This window comes from Rhyacophila brunnea, unplaced genomic scaffold (assembly GCF_057557595.1).
Source record: "Rhyacophila brunnea isolate RB1 unplaced genomic scaffold, BYU_Rbru_1.0 scaffold_20, whole genome shotgun sequence".
Lineage (NCBI taxonomy): Eukaryota > Metazoa > Arthropoda > Insecta > Trichoptera > Rhyacophilidae > Rhyacophila > Rhyacophila brunnea.
Genome location: NW_028232860.1, coordinates 1278215 through 1294444, shown reverse-complemented (window position 1 = coordinate 1294444; position 16230 = coordinate 1278215). Strand labels below are relative to the sequence as shown.

The 16230-nt window shown below is 34.8% G+C and overlaps 1 protein-coding gene across 1 annotated transcript in view; it reads left to right on the top strand.

Annotated features, from left to right (window-relative positions):
* The first annotated feature begins 6029 nt into the window (after positions 1–6029).
* The window catches only part of scro (scarecrow), a 113556-nt gene continuing 103355 nt past the window's right edge, over positions 6030–16230 (top strand). Inside the window, exon 1 of the mRNA XM_085948523.1 lies at positions 6030–6118. The gene's annotated coding sequence lies outside the window, so the exon portion shown is untranslated. The remainder of the gene's footprint in view (positions 6119–16230) is intronic.

Here is a 16230-nt window from a genome sequence, read left to right as displayed (position 1 = left end):
AGGTAAGTACGTAATACTTAAGTATACCTATTTAATATACTTAGTAGTAACTTAAAACAGGTTAACATAGGTAGGTACCTACCAGCGGCGGCTTCTGTAATACCATGTAAGTGCTACGCACTGCCTGCATCTTTGAAGACATCGTTCAACTTTTCATTGTTATTCATACGTGTATCACTCACTTCGCGAAGTAGAACATGTAGCAGAACATGAACAATAGTCCGGTCATGCGCGCAAAGCGATTACGATTTTTGTGAAACAGATTTTCAGTTTGCACAGGATTACAATGAGGTCATTATATACCTACTACTTAAACCGTGGTCGAATGTTCCTGTAATGGCATTTTGTGTAGAATTTTTTACACACTTTTAGATCGGCGCACGAAACGAAGGACTCTAGAAACAAAAACGCCGGTTTCTGTTTTATAACAATGTTGGCGAGTTAATTTTTAATAATTTTACAGTTAACATATTTAATGAATCGCCAACATTTTACGAACATTCAAACTTTATTTTTAAGCCACTCAAATACATTCAAAATAATAAAAAACACATCAGTGGTTATTTATTTGGCTGAAGCATTGTTCGCTTGGAGCGTAAAGCCATAAACTGTGACATTTATATTTCTTTATTGATATTAAATCATTCTGTTCAAAAACTTTTTTGAGAAATAGTACAAATAAACAAAGACATATTTAATTTACCTTCTGAGAAGTCGGTAAGAGAACACGTCAGCCTTCGGTGATTGAGGTAATCATGAAAAGACGCTTTACGACCTTACGTGGCTAGGACACGTGTTCGGATGCCGCCAAAGAGTGTGACATTTCTTACTCTTATGGCACAGCCGCAAGGGCTCCGTCGCCATGGCCTGCCTTCCCTCACCCTGCAGCGGTGCCACAAAAGCGACCTTCGTGATGCAAGTCTGACATAGCGGGAGGCGTAAGAGTTGGCGACGGACCAAGGCTAGTGGCGCGAACTTGTGCTTGCCCTATGCCCCAATGCTGGGTCGTGACAGGGTGAAAGAAGAATATCTTCTCTTTATAGAAGGTAAAACCATTGCGCACTACCAAAAAATGCTATTCTGAAGACCACCGGCCGCCACTGCCTGTAGATACATTGTGATTGTAACCTAACTACTGAATTCTAAATGCATGTTTAATGAAAAAATAAATGTCAACGATAATCCTACCTAAGTTTTATATTGCTTAGGAGTGCATTTTTTAATTCTTCGGGTGTTAATTAAAAAACACTTAACCTAGATAACAGTGGCGAAAGGTAAAGGTAGGGTGTTAAGGCTATACATCAGTTGAGGCATGGTCTAAAAAGAGCGTGGCTAGGCGATCCGCGAATCCGCGATCCGGGTCGCGGGTGCAAATGACGCATGCCGAACGAAATATAATTTGTCATATAAATCCAACATGCGTCCCTTTAATGTTCTGTTTATTGTTCTATTATTAACACTAATAATACATTCATTGACATGTTTTCTTTTTCAAGTAAATGGGTAATGTTTTTAGTCATCTTTACACGATTTAAGAATTAATACGCCCGTCGCCATCACGAAACAAATTGACGTATTGACACCTCGACGTTCGCTCTTCGAATGCCAGCGAGTCCAAAATTTCGTCGCGCCTATAGTTGAAAATTATTTGCCGTTTCACTGATGCATCGTCTTAAGATCCGCCATAAATACCTAGTGTACATTAAACTTTGTTAGTCATATCTACGTATTTGTTTTTATTGAAATAAGACTAGGTAGTACCTACCTACAATTTACAGATGAATAGTTCAGATGTTGGTTGGTTTTTAAAAAATTAATTAAACCCTGCCTAAACCAAACCATACCTAATAGTTTCGGTATACTTTGGGCGATACGACAAAATTATGCACACTTGTTCTTCATAGGTAGATACTTAGGTATTTGTTTTCGTTGGATTAAGAATATGTACATATCTACCAGTGGCGGAGGGTGGAGGTAGGCTGTTAAGATCCGCCATAAATAGTGCACATTAACCTTTTTCAGTCAAATGTATATGTTTTTATTGAAATAAGACTACAATTTACAGATGGTATTGGTTGGATTTTAAAAATCAATTAAACCCTGTCTCAACCAAACCATAATAGTATTGGTATATTTTAGGCGATATGACAAAATTGTGCACATTTTTTCATTCTTACTTATTTGTTTTCGTTAGATTAAGAATACGTATTACACATATTGTTGGTTCATTTTTTTAATTCATCAAGCTATGCCTAAACCAAACTATATTAGAAAAAAAATATTATTCTATCTATAAAATATCCAAATTTATGTATGATTTAATTGCATAATTTAAGATATTTTATAGATATACGAGTATTTTTTGATTATTATCTATTATGGCTTGGTTTTCGCAGGGTTTAATTGAATTTTAAAAACTAACCAACACCATCTGTAAAATGTAGTCTTATTTCAATGAAAACAAGTATGTATGACTGACAAAGTTAAGTGTGTAATATTTATGGCGGATCTTAACAGCCTACCTCCACCCTTCGCCACTGATCTACCTATTACACATATTGTTGGTTAATTTTTTAAATTCATTAACCCTGTCTAAACCAAACTATAATAGATAAAATATATTATTCTATCAATAAAATATCCAAAGTTATGTATGATTTAGGTAATTGCATCATTTTAGATATTTTATAGATAGACGAGTATTTTTTGATTATTATCTATTATGGCTTGGTTTTCGCAGGGTTTAACTGAATTTTAAAATGTAACCGGCACCGTCTGTAAATTGCATTCTTATTTCAATGAAAACAAATACGTATGACTGACAAAGTTTAATGTGAACTAGTTATGGCGGATCTTAACAGCCTACCTCCACCCTTCGCCACTGCTAGATAGATGGGCCCCGGATTCAGTGACGTCCCTAGACATAATGCCGCCCCAAGGCAGCACCAAAATGCCACCACAGTATTTTTTAACATCCTTTCATGATTCCAATATCTAAGAAATGTGTTGTATAATACCTATAGTTATACCTATGTATAGATACATTACTAACAAAATATATAGGTACCTAATACCTATCTACCACTAAAACATTCAAAATTAAATTTATACCCATATATTTTTTCGCTAAGAGTGGGGATTTTTTTTGACGTTGGTAATTTAGTGGTTTCTTACATTTCATTTTTGTAATTTTTAACTTAATTTGCTCTATCTTGAGGAATTACGACTCACTGGTTAAATAAGTCAGACTGTAATTTATTATTCTCAAATCTGCACGGGTCATTTTTGGTTACCGAGGACGTCGAAGGAAGTATTACTAGACATCGCGAACCCGACAAAAAATAACAACCCTGTTCTACATTTTATGTTAATTAATACTTTTTGTTTTCGTTATTAGATACTAATTTAGGTAGGTATTTCTATATATACCAAATGATTCTCCTAGATTTGCCGCTCTTCGAGTAACTACCGCCCCCAAGCGACGCTCAAACTGCCTACCCCCACGGACTTCACTGCCCGGATTATATTTTTAAAAATAATAACTTTAATTTTTAAGTTGTCTAATGTATATGGCTCATAAGTTATAAGCAACTGCACTATTCAACTGACGTTCCATAAAATTGAATACTTACTCACACCTGTTACATTTCTCCAGGCTGCGTGGCCATTTTTAACATTTTCATTTCGTAATAAAAACAGCATTAAGCATTCATATCGGTTGTAATCATTGCGCATTATTTGTACCGCCGTCGCCAGCCGCACTTATTCATTTACAATCTAAATAATAATAAAATTAATGCGAGAGAGCGCTTCGTTTGGCCGCACTCCTTCCAACTTCCGTCTTTTCACGGTTATATTAAATTTTACCAAGTGACATCCGCGCACGCGCGCACGGCGTCTCCCTCGACGGAAGCCTCGGCGGAGGGGGGCGTTCGTACGCCGGCGATTGGATGGGGATTGGATCGCTGAGTGTTTCCATTGGCGTGCAGCTTCGGGGGGCTGTGCCGGGTGTGTGGATTGGCGCAGGGGCGTCCCGGCAGGGGGCCGGCTGTGCGGATAAGGGCCCTACAGCCTCCGCGGCGGCCGTGAGGTGTCTTAAAGCCCTAAAGTGTTCTTGTGAGCGGTTCGAGTGCGCTCTCCGTCGATGGCCCTCTACCGGAGTGGCCAGGTTTTGATTTCATTTGATTTTACAACTGATAACCGCCGTTTCTCGTTTTTTTTCGGCGCCCTCTCTTATCAGCCGGGACATAGCGACCTTGCGTTCGCTTGATATCGAAAGGGGGTGCCGATCGGGTCAGTTCTCACTCCCCCCTCGATCCTTATTACAATGCCAAGTGACATATCCGTGCGATGGTCATTCGCCACCTGGAGTAGTCTCTTGAGTTCTTGAACCGGCGGTGGTTCACGCAATCGTACAGTTTCGAGTTTACAAACAATTGACTCGGTGAGCGATTCGGATTCTAGTGTGGCTATCGACAAGTCCTTAAAATACAACGATAAGTAGCTCGTAATACCTACTTACCGGTAATCCGCAATTGTTATCAGTGGTCCGCTTAAGCCTACTTAAGTGATTCGGGTCGATTTGTTTTTTTAAAACTTTTAATTTCGACCGCATTGTGCAATTAATAATTTAAAATATGTTTTTAATTATCAACAATAATTGTGTTTAGTGAATATTTAAAATAAATTTATGAAAGTTTGCGTTCAATTAATGAAACATTTTACATCTCTAATTAATTGAAATAAAAATACATCTCTAAGATTGAAACTGACTTAGGTCCTGAAATAATTAAAGACCTCTACAATAATTATATTCTACATTCATCTTAGATAACCATCCGATAATAATTGTGGATAAAATTAATACGACGATGTGAATATGATAAATTTATTTTGAAATTAATTTATCTAAAGATTGAAGAATAAAATAAATTATAAACTTACAAAATTAATATCCACGTAGGATAATAATTTATCATATTTATTGTCAAAATACGTGAGGCGTGATAAAGATAAAAACACAGTGACTGTAAAGACATTCTTTGAAGTTCGTGAGTTAGGGTAGTTTTATAAGTGTTAACTTTTTAAATGAGTGATTTAAATTCACAAAACAATTAAAATTTGGATTCTAATTCAGTGAATTTATTTTAAGACGGTTTTAAAATTGTGCAAAATTTTATTTCACTGCCGTCGGGTAAATAAATAACAAAAGCATATGAAAAATAAATTGTTTCTTCATTGATTGGATAACCTATAGGTAATAACAGTTTTCTAGAAAAGCGCATATTACCTACAAACAAATGCTAAACAATATCTAATTAATCATTAATTTTGTAGTAAAAATCTAGCTTTTTTGGCGGTGTTTTTATAAGTTTTGTATGTAAGTAAAGAGACAGCTTTTCTAGTGTAATTACGTGATGCCCACCAATGTATGACTAATAATTAACTAAGGGTAACTTTGGCAATGTGGTACATACCTATAACGGAATAAGATGAAAGACAAAGATAGACCAGGAATATATGTTACATAGTGGATTAAGGTCTTGAAAACAAAACCTTGATGCAAGAATAATATTAAAGCAATGGAATAAACCAGGAGAATACATCGTACTGTTTTAAATCCTAAAAAGGATGATGCATATGTGATAATAGATGAAAAGCAATTAATAGAAGCTGAAGAAAATAGGTATCTAAATAGGATACGCTGCAGTTTTTAGCGGTAGGGTTTTGGTCCTGGACCAACGAGCGAAGGAAGACAAGGGGGCCTCAGAGCTTAGGCGGCAAACGGCGTCGTCGCCGCTTGTGCCGCCACACCCGCCTCCAAGGTGTGGGGCTATGCTGTAGAGCGCATGACAGCGCAGGGCTACGCGTTGGGCTCCGCGGCCGAGCAGGGCGCGCTGCCTGAACTCAATGGCGCCGAGCTGGCGATGAGCCTATCGCCGAAGGGCGGTCTCCAGCTGCCACACCTGCAGCATCATCACCACCATCACCATCTGGGGCCGCACCACGCCCACGCGCACGCGCACACCACGCCGTTCAGCGTCTCCGACATCCTCAGCCCCATCGAGGAGAGCTACAGGAAGTTGGAGTTGGCTGCGAATCCTCCGTCGCCATACAGGTGGGTTCAGTGATGTAGAAGGCTAGTAAAACCTAAGTCGCCAGTAAACATCGGTCAACGATTACGTCCCTCAGTAACATTTCATGGGGGTATGCAATGGGGTGGAAATTAATAAGCACATCAGAAGAATGAAAAGATGCGAATATTACCTTCATGATTTTGATAGTGGTTTCCTCATTAGAGATTTTTTTGCCTGCGACACTAAATCTTAGTAAATCAGTTTGCTCGCTGTAGACTTCAAGGAATGTGTGTCATGGAACTTGTATTAATTTCAATGCGTTTGTTTGTTAAAGATAGCAAAGAAAAATAACAAAGTTTGTAGGTATATTGGGTAGGTATTTCATGAATTGAAATATAATTTGAGGGGTAGTTAGTTAAAATGGCAGTGTCGGCATTTTGAGCCTGCTTAAGGGCGGCACTTTTTCAGGGGATATTACTGAGCTCACTAATAAAACTATAGCTGATAGGTACTTAGCTAAGTTAAAAAAAATTAATAAGAAGAAAAAAACAACTCAGAAACTAATAAATAAGTCAGTACCTACCTATATTGAACCTAAAAGTACCTAAAAATTGCTTTGGTATTGAAGCAGGCTTGATAGTGTGTCTATTGTCTGGGCCCCGCATCAGTTGAAGTACGGTCTTATGGTGGTAAGGGTTCAGAAGAAATTTTCGTTGTTCTTTTACTTTAGACTGCATGAATAATATACTTCGCTATATCCGACTGACTTTCTCTTAGGTATGTTTACATAATGTAGTTTAAAGTTTAAAAGAGATTTATATTTAGCCACATATTTGTTCGACTTATCCACGCTGTAAGTGGAAACTATGCCATTCTTGGTAGTATTGACTTGCGTGTTCCTGATAATTATCAGGATGATCCGTTATTTATTCTCCCAAGGTGCAGAACTAATCTGCATTGACCATTGGTAATGCCGATTGGGAGAGAAATAACTGTGTGTTCAATCAAATCGCTTCTTAAATCTATTGATATAGGTATTCCATTTACGTGAGGATGAGTTTAGGAGAACATTGTTTTATATTTTTTAAGATTGGGTTTACTTAGTTCACTCGGTGTGCTTCCGTGTAGGTAGGTACCTAATATTTTTTTTACTCATATTACCCTGTATTTTTATTTAAATATCTATCGTTAATAACAATTTTTCATATTATGTTATGTCATGAACGGTTTAAAGTTTTAATTTGTGTTATACCTACCGACATCCAAAAAGAATCGAATTTCATGTTTATGTCAATTTTAATGTTTTTTTTTTTAAATATCTATCGATTTAGATTTCATAGAACAAACATTCAATAAGTTAAAAATAATTGACGTCCCGTGGGTGTAGGACCTACACTGTAGGTTGTAGTTCGTGCGTTGCTTAGAGACAGCAAAGTAATGAATAAATTGCTAATATGTAGGTATTATTAAATATACCTATACCTACGTGCATCTTTGATAGTGGATTGTGATTAGAAAAAAAATAATAGGTATGTTTAGACACTTATATTTAATTAGATTCGATTAAGCCATGTTTTAGGTATATAATATGTTGTAGATACAAAATTAAAATAATATATCATTCAAATGCATGGAATTATTTGGAACATTTAAATTTGATTACTATTTTTTTTTCAAAATCTATCGAGATTCTATATACCTAACGCTACTGACTTTCACCAGGATAAAAGATTTATTTTATATGAAGATTAAAGGTGATTTTATCAGTTTCGTTGAGTTTATGTAATTAGGTATATAGTTTCAATATTATTTTTCAACCAATCTTCATCTTATCTAGGTACGGAAAATGGTGCGTATGTACTTAAATTTGTGAATGTTTTGATAAGATATAGATCCAGAGGCGAAGGGTGGAGGTAGGCTGTTAAGATCCGACATAAATAGTGCACACTAAACTTCAGTCAAACTTATTTGTTTTCATTTAAACAAGACTACGATGTGTAGAACGCTTTTGTTAGTTAAAATTCAATTAAACCCTGCCTTATTCAAGCCATTATAGATCATATACAAAAAATATTCGTTTATCTATAAAATATATAAAATTATGCTATTAAACCATACATAATTTTAATTATTTTATAGATGGAAGACAATAATTTTTAAAGATTATTGCTTGATATAAGCAGAGCTTAATGAATTTAAAAAAACAGCTAATCAACACCATCTGTAATAATGGGTCTAGAACGATTTGGCACCGGACAACTGGACGCCACGGAATTAGAAAATAAATAGACGTTAGGTACACTTATAAGTACTTTAAAAAAATATTTAATATTATTTTTTATATTTAAATGATTATATTATGATTTAATAGTTGGTGAGAATGTAAATATGCAGACGTAAACAATAATTTAATCGTGTATATGTTTAAGTTCCAACTAAAAAAGAGTTTTTTATTTTATATAAAGCCTTAGGCATGATAATTCTCAATCCGCAATAAAGAATACATTATGTTAAGAGTAAAATTAGTTCAAACTACTAAGTAGTAGATAGAAACTGATTAAAATACCTCGTCTACGTTCTGTAGACGTGTCTACGACAGTGCGGCGTCCAATTGTCCGGAGTCCTGTCGTCCTATTCCCGTAATAATTATGTATTCTTAAGTCAACGAAAACAAATAGGGTATGACTGAAAAAGTGTGCACTATTTTTATCGAATCGCCATAGCACACCTAAACTATTCTGGTTTGGCTTAGGCAGGGCTTAATTGAATTTTAAAAACTAACCAGCACCATTTTGCAGATTGTATTATCAGTTAAATGATGACTGACAAAGTTTAGTGTGCACTATTTATGTTGGATCTTAACAGCCTAACTCCACGCTTCGCTACTGCTAGAACCGATAACATTAGTTCTGTATCATAGATTGGATATCAACATATTAATTATTTTAGGAGTATCAGACAGAAAATTTTGCTAGAATATCGCTATTCCTACGCAGCTTTGAAGTCGATTTCTTTAACTAATTTTACTATTACACTGAGCGTGCATTCTTCAAATACCTATGTTAAAAACAATAGTATCATTTCTGCCATAATAGTGGCACTATACTTATATAAAATATGGTTCACCGACGGCTGTAAATATTTGTGAATAATATCTAGCTCTACGTCCGTAGATACTGTTTCGCCGTAGACCTTACGCCCTCTACGTTTATTCGACGATTAGTTGAAATTGATGAAATACGTACAATTTACATGACGTAACCGTGGTAAAATTCTACAATAACAATTAAAATATATTGATATTAAAATAATAAACACTTCTATTATATATAAAATATAATTTAGGAATTTATCGTAGCTACTTGTTTCCAAAATTATTACCTATATTAAAATAAGTAGATTATAACATAGATATTGAGCTGTTTCTTGCACAGAAAAATGGTTTCGCTTGATGGGGAGGGTCATAAAATATGTTGAAAATAATTTATTATTGATTTTTAATACGGCGGAAGAGGGGGGGGGGGGGTTAACAGAGTCGAACTGGGGCCACTGACGTCCACATTTAAACCGCTTACTACTTATAGCGTCTCGTCGCTTCAACCACGAGCCTTCGCACTTATCCAGGTATATTCCCTATCCCCAGATACTCCGAATTTTGAGACTAGCAATAAACATATAGTATGCAACTATAACTAGTGTTTATCTATGAGTTATTGCGACATTTCGCGTCTAGAAATCGTCAGCTGAATGCAGAACTTTTCTCTTCTAACTCACATTTGAAATATTTTAAAAGGGGGTTCTTTGAAACAACCTACTTAATTTATTTATTATTTGTACAAATAAATGTATATATAATATTTTAGTAAAACCATTGATGAAAATAATGATGCGTAAATGTAGTTAGGTATTTTTTCCGACCATGTCCGATCTTAATAGGATCATATGGGCCTCCACAGAGTAGAGGTTTGTAGAGAGGAACAGATTTTGTTTTTTACGAGAAATGGATGTCAGCCACTTGCTCAACCTATTAGGTCTATAGGGTATGACTCACACACAAATTGAAAAATAATATCTGTACTTACCAGACCCAGGATTTGAGCCTATTACCCACGGCGTGATAGTCCAACGCTTAAACCGCGAGGCCACCGTGGGTGTAAGTTAAGTGGGAGTTAGGTATATAAATAATAAATAACTGAAATAGGATGATTCAAAGAAAACTTCCTGTAAAATATTTATAGTGGTTATCGAATATAACATATATATGGTCATAATAATTAGAATCGTTAGTGTCGTCCCCACTATTTTTATTATAATATTAATATTAAAGTAAACATTGGATCCCACAGATTATTGCACCAATTATTCATGACTGTCACCAGTTTTCCAGTGGCCACAAGCCTTGCGCGTCGTAGAATGTCGAGAGGAATGGGGCGAACTCGTTGAGAAGTCTGTTCGAGAGCCAGATCATTCGGATCACGATAATCATGAGGTTCTGACGAAGAGGAAGGAGAAGTCATATTATATTCAAAGTGCCGCCCTTAGGTAGACTTAAAATGCCGTCCTCTTTCATATTTATTTTCAAATTTAACTACAACTTACATAATTTTGGAAAACACTTCTGAGAAAATATATTATAGCCAATAGAAAAAATCTTTTTGCAAAAAGTAAGACACCCGGCAGGAAACGAACCTGCATCTCTTGGGTTTACGCCCCGTCCGCGCATTATCCACTATACAACAAGGTGATATATTAATACGACAAATTTTAACTATTGGCCTTTTAATACCTGCTCATCAGCGCTCTTCCAAATCAAGCTACTATTGGCAATCGGTTTATGTTTATTAAATCAAAGTAGGTACCTACTACTTCAATTACTAACCGACGTCACGGATTTCTCCAATATTTTATGATGTAACTTACTCGAACTTGCTAATAATTCTTAATTAACTATTTCAACGAATAATTCACAAGATTTGTTATAATGTAGGTATTGTTTCAGAAGTGTTTTTCAAAATTATGTAGGTATGTTCAATAATTAGAATGGTACATTCTTAAATCTTGTGAATTATTCGTTGAATAAAAGAAAATAGTTAGTTTCAAATTGTTTAAAATTTTATAATGTAACTTGGGTACGTATTTTATTATTTATTTTCGGCTATCTTAACAGACAAAAACACAAGAAATATTTAAATCGACATACCTACACAGCATCTACTGCGAAGAAGAACATTTTCCATGAAGCCTACTCTCAAACACTGATGGTTTTAGGTGGTTACATGTACCTAAATTGTACGTAAAACATTTCACCGTGGCACAGTTCGCCGTGAGCTTTCTTATCGGAAAGAGATGACCTTACGCTATACGGTCTCCAATTGTATTAGATTCAATATGAATATTAATTCAATTTTCATAGCTGATTTTGGCAAAATTTTTCATGAATTAAAGAATGAAAACCTAACCTAACCTAACAAATAATCCAGTACATCGGCTATTTTCAAAATACGTTTGCTGCTGGCTTCCTGTAAAGTATAAACCGACAAGAAGCGTATTTTATTTAGCTATGAATTTTATGTCAGTACTATACGACCCAAAGTGGTTGGACGGTCTTTAATTATATGGCCATATATTTCCGATAGATCATTTCATGGTGAAGTGTGATACGGGGAACTGCATACGTACAAGTTTCCGGACACGGAAATCATCTACTGAGAATAAAAACATTTTCATGAAACCTATTCACAAACACTGGTGGTTTTAGGCACGTGGAGATTTGTAGCGCTGGCAGGTTTGGAAACTCCCTTGAAAAAAAAATGCCTGTGTGATAAACCGACATGAGAATATGTATTACAGTGGTGAAGGGTGGAGGTAGGCTGTCAAGATTCGACATGAATAGTGCACATTAAAGTTTGTCTGTCATTCGTATTTGTTTTTATTGAACTAAGACTATAATGTACATACACAGTGTTAGTTAGTTTTTAAAAATCAATTAAACCTTGCCTAAACCAAACCATAATAGTTTTGGTATGTTATGGGCTATTCGATAAAATAGTGCATACTTTTTCATTCATACTTATTTGTTTTCGTTGAATTAAGAATAAATATCTACATAATATGTAGATACTTATTCTTAATTCAACGAAAACAAATATTAAACTTTTACCCCTGCTTAAAATAAAAATACTATTCTTACTATCTATAAAATATCTAAAATTATGTATGGTTTAATGGTATACATGACTTGGTTTTCGCAGTGTTTAATTGAATTTTAAAAACTAATTAACACGATCTGTAAATTGTTGACTTAGTTCAATGAAAACAAATACGTATAACTGACAAAGTTTATTGTGAACAATTTATGTCGGATCTTAGTAGCCTACCTGCACCCTTTGCCACTGATGTATTATATTGGCAATACGTACTCATACGGGAAGTCACTGTTTATATAAATCACACATTATTCACTGACAGCTGTATATATTTGTAGATATTAATCATGTAACTCCAAATCCGTAGAGGCGTAGACACTCTGTGTAGCCACGGCGTAGACCTTACGCACTCTACGATGTTTCGTCGATTAGTTGAAATTGACGGATGGTGAAGCGTGTCTAGAAAATTGTACGTATATAGTTGGCCGTAACACTGTTCACCGTGAGATATTGTATCGGAAATCAATGGCCGTATAGCATTGAGGTCTAAATAAAACACATAAAAATACGTAAGTAATAAAAACTACCGGAATATAAAGGAAGACAGAAGCAAATAGTAACTAAACTGTATAATTCTGAATGATTGAAAAGTGTGTTAGCAAGTAAGTGCTCGTAAGTATCAAGTCGTAGCAAAAATCTGATGACATTGACAGTATAATATTTTTTTTTTTATTCAATGAATAAAAGAAATAGTTTATTAAATTATTAGCAAGTCTAAGTACCTACCTACGTTATAAAAACTAATATAATCCGTGACGTCGGTTAGTAATTAAGGAATTAATTGATTTAATATAGAAAAACCGATAGCCAATATTATAATGCAATTTGATAAGCATTTCTGGGAGGGGCGACCGGGCACGAAATTCCCCATCTAGTGTGCGCGTCTATAGGTTACAATACCAGGGAACTCAGAAATAATGGGAACTGAAATACATAACGGGTAAGGCGATAGCAGGTAGAACCTCAGTCTAACCGACTCAACGACATTGATATGGACAAAGCATCTGGAAAAAAATGACACTCACTTTTTTGTCGGGTCTGCCGAATGGCATAATCTGTTCTAACGCCATTACAATAAAGGTGATATTGCTATAAATTCCCGATGCTTTTTGTCGGTCTGCCGAATGGTTCGGTTCGAACGAGTTCGCTCCAATTAACATTGACACTAGAAACACTGTTCTAACGCCATTACAATAAAGGTGATATTGCTATAAATTCCCAATGCGTGATATCGCATAATGGAAATTGCGTGACGTCTACCTATACATGTGCGAATGTCGCTATGCGCGAATTTACTTGCTAGCGACTTAGTATTGAGTGCGTTGTCCATTAGTAATGTCATTGAACCAATTCGAGTAAGGAAGAATCCGGGTTACGTGTCAAGAATACGTTTTACGTCGAATACTGAAAACTGCTCTCGGTTTATGCATTTACGCTCATTTAATGTTGGTGTAGTACACACACTATTGCACGTGCATAATGCGTGCTTCATTTTTCGTAGGACACTCACACATTCAAAACACTGCATCAACATGCGGCGTATTGAATATAGCCTATCGGTATTCTATTTATTATCTGTTCTGTGGTACTTATAGTCTGATAATGCAGTCAGACGAAAACGGTTTCGTTATACCGATCAATGCGTAACTATTTATGTCGGTTGGTAAACACATACATACCTGTTGCATAGGTACATTGCTGGTACTCCAGAAATACCTACACTCATCATAAAAAAATATTTACACTGAATGGGACTTGAACCCACAACCATAGAATTCCGGGCGCTGTGCTTTTAACGCTTAAGCTATTGGTGTACTCACTAATCACGACGTTATTATCCCATATAAATCAAATTCTTAATAATATGTAATTATGTAGAGGAAAGGAAGCTTCTTATGGCATTATTGCCATGACAAAATTATTTTGGAACGGTGTTAGTGTCATTTAAAAGTAACGATACCAACATCGAAATGAGACCTGCCCTGCCATCAAGTAGAGTAGTTTGCGTGCCAAAGTCCTTAAGAAACCTCGATAGTAAATGCGAGGTATACATAAAGGCATCTAGAAAAAAAAAGATCTGACACCATTCTACTAAACCTTGATTTCTATACGGCGTCTGGATTTCTTCAAATGATAGTTTTAACGTACCTACCTTGCACGCAAGAAAACAAATTTTAAAAAATCGGTGTGTGTACTTATGTACGCGCGTTAGAAGTTATACTTCTTTGGCGTAACAAAACAAAAACAAAACTTGTGATAACCTAGATTCTTCGACTAGCTCTTAATTATCTTGTTAAATTACACACTCAAGAAAAAGGACCGCTTATTGGAACGTCGTTGGTTTATTTCTATTCACTTTAACTTATATTGCTAAATTATGTAATTATTTATCGTTGTTTTTATTTTTAAAGTAACAACTGCCTCTATGACGTTTAATAGTTTGTTTACGTAAGGAATTGCAAATGGCCGACAATAATAAATTCGCTGCCTAGGCAACGGAACAATTCTAAACTATAATATTATACTGTATAATTGTCACGATTGGAGTATCATACTGTGGCGTAATGGTAGTGCGTTTGGCTGATAACAATCGGTGGTTCGAATCCAATCGAGTGCGTTTATTTTTGTGTGAAAAAATAAATTATGTGTTACATGTCACACGCCAAAAATACACTCTGATCTTATTTTCCAAACGCGCCTAAAGAAGTATAACTTCAAAAATTAAAACAATACAAATTAAATAAGAATAATTACAAGATAAAAAGAACTTTTTATATACAACGTTTTTAAATTTTCTGTTGAATCATATAAACTTGACTTGCTAGCTTAAACGATCAAAAAAATTTGTAGGTACTTGATAGAAATAATACTGAAATGTCATTTTGATTTCCATAGTAACGCACGTATATATTAATAATTGAGTTGCTAGGACCCCAGCCCTTAGCAACCAATAATTTTCTTCTTTTCTTCCGAAATAACTTTTCATACAAAACAGATTTAACTGAAAATGAGTTCAATTCTACTTAAAGATGGCTAAAAGTATTAAAAAATGCATTGGCATCTTGTTCTGATATATTCTAAAAGTTTCAAATGTCCAGCTAGTCGGAAAGTAAGTTAAAAATCGATCGCAAGATTTGTACCGGACAAACAACCACCGGACAAATAAGAATACGAGCTAATAAAAACGTTGTAATAAAAAGAAAATTAAATCCGTCTACTTATATTAAATAGGTACTAGTGCGTTTTTGAACAATATTTTTTTTTGTCTGGAAAAAGTATTTAATTTTATTTGTATCTGCAGGCATTTAATTTGTTCCAACCAAGTAGGTATTCGCAGAATAAGATTTAAAAAAATGTAATTTTTTGAAAAATTCTCAAGTAAAAGTAATTCTCCGGGTAAATTTCAGATAAGTTAGGTATTAGCAAATGCTTGAGCATTATTTCATCTCACAAATTTAATATAACTACCTACATTACATATACTTAGATATTTAGTTAAATAACTTTTTTTTGATATACCTACTACTTAAGGATATATGTATGAAATAGGTGTAAATTACCATATTATAATTATTTCGATTCCAAGAAAGTTGGGCACCCAGGACCCAATTTGAAAATGTGTGCCAGGCCCCTTGCTAGATATGGGGCGCGAATATTGAGCAAAATGGGAAATTTGTCGCTTAGCACTGCGAATACTTGAAACTAGTATTCTTGTAAAATCTTCAATATTTTTATATGAAATAATTTTATCACACATTTTAACAATAACACAAAAATACTTATCTACCAAATCATTTCAAATATTTTTTTGCACTTTCACCGGAAAAAATCATACCTACTTATAGTTATTTATAATTTATTGTTTCAAAATTAAATTAAATTTTTTCTAGATTATTTTTTAATGCTATTAACTGTCAATTCTTGGGTGAAAAGACATTGCATTAAAC